Raw genomic sequence first — 2,051 nt, 5'->3', positions numbered from 1 at the left:
GTATTAAACCATCTTTGCATTTCTGTAATGAACTGTATTAGATGATAATTTTCTGCTGTTTGGGAGCTGATTGATTCTTTTTAACGAAATTTTATGCAACGTGCTTTTTAAAAAATTAATTTTTGCAAGTGAGAGTTCTAGATTATTTTCCTTCTAGGACCTGTGGCTGCCCGTTTTTACAGTGCGCTGTGTGGTGCATTCGCTTCTCCCCTGAGTGGGGTGGGATTGGCGAGCTACCCAACACAAAATGACAACGATGACAGGGTGTAGCTGCCATGATTCCATTACAAATTTTAAGCTATCTAAATCCTGTCAACTTGGTGCAGTGTGTGGTCATCTTTCTCTTATGAGAAAAGGCCTGAGAATTACAGCCACACAGGAAAAAAACAGGCTAAGATGGAGGAGAGACAACAACTTCTGATGACATTGTCAGAGTACCTGGATCCAAGTATACCTGAAACCAGTGCTTGTATTATTATAATGTGAGCTGTTCATTTATCTCTTTTGCTCGAGCTAATTGATTTGAGGGTTTTGTGGGGTTTTTTTGCTCTTCGCGTTTTTACTCACAATGCAGAGTGATGACCATCTTCAAAATCTTTTGGCTTCCCATATATATATTCATGTTAAAGGTTTCCCCGGATATCAAAAATATGTTTCTATTACTATGACCCATGAATGTGATATCTAAGAGACTTTACTGTTTCATTTAAATTATCCTTTTTTCATAAGGGTAAAGCTTTCTCCAAAAACTTTTGTTTCTAATGGATCATTCAAAATTACTCTTAGATCTCTCCACATTTAAAAAGCACTGCCTAGTTGAAGGAAATTTATTAGATTAAGAATTAGCATTTATGGGATTTCCTTAAGAATATTAAATGATAAACCTATGATTAGGAACTCCTTTTATGTGTTCCCACAGATGTAGTTATGATTTTCAGAATGTATGTTCAATATTTTGTTATTGATTAAAGTATGGCCCGGTGACATCATTACTTTCAAGAAGAACATTGTATGCCCTTGCATTTCTAGGAGATAAACTGGTCTTTGATAATGTGCAATGCCAGAGCAGTCTTTACTTTCCTGTAACATTAGAGCCAGAAGGAAGTGTTTGTAGTTGTCTGTATCACACAAGACCTGGGCAACATTGAACGCTGAGTGTATTGGATTCAAACCTAATCATTGGGACTGATAGCAGTAGATATAAATTTGATTTTTTTCTGTTAGCTTACTGAATGACTTGGTCCCTAAAAATCTGTTTCTCGGGTTGATTTGGTCAACATTGAGTTATTTATATTTGAAATTCACTCTCTATTAAGGGTGCAACTATGCCTTCAATCTTTCCCCTCTTCTCTGTTCAGGTTGGCTCCTTCCAAAGCCTGCCTCTAAATTGTTAATACCATCAGAATGAGTCACTTAGAGTCCGAGTAGGAAGACAGTGTGGTCAATCCACCTCCCATAAATGTGACTTTCTCAGAAACTGAGCATCCAAAGAGTTATGTAGGAGCATTGTTGCTTATTTAAAAGGAAGATTTGCTATCCAGTCATCAAGCAGGATTTTATTGTGATTGATGCAAGCATAAAGTGTTCCATAACCAGGTAAATTTTATGTTACTCTTATTTTTACTATCAGCATAAGAGACCACTGAAATAAAAAAAAAAAATTCTCTTATTCAAGACTGACACCCTAATAAACATTATTCTGTACATGATTTCTACATGCCTTTAATGAAAAAATAAGTCTGAATTAAAAGATAACTCAATGAATATCTTTAATCAACTACTGCCAAAATAAAAATAAAAATTTTGTCAGTAAATTATGTTAAAAATATTTTACTGCCTTTGTCAATAAATCTTAGATAATTATTTTAAAAATATACCTGTAATAGCATCATACCCTTGGTGGCGGTGGTTGTTAGATGCTACCGAGTCCGTTGTGACTCGTAGGGACCCTATGTATAGCAGATCAAAATATGCTAGGTCCATCTTCATCCTCCCACTTGTTTTGTTTGAACCCGTTGTTTTAGCCACAATGTAAACCCATCTTGTTGAGG

The sequence above is a fragment of the Echinops telfairi genome, unplaced genomic scaffold (assembly GCF_000313985.2).
Source record: "Echinops telfairi isolate 266 unplaced genomic scaffold, ASM31398v2 ScPeMD7_3533;HRSCAF=4204_0, whole genome shotgun sequence".
Lineage (NCBI taxonomy): Eukaryota > Metazoa > Chordata > Mammalia > Afrosoricida > Tenrecidae > Echinops > Echinops telfairi.
The sequence above is the reverse complement of the archived record's forward strand: the minus strand, read 5'-3'. Positions refer to the sequence as shown.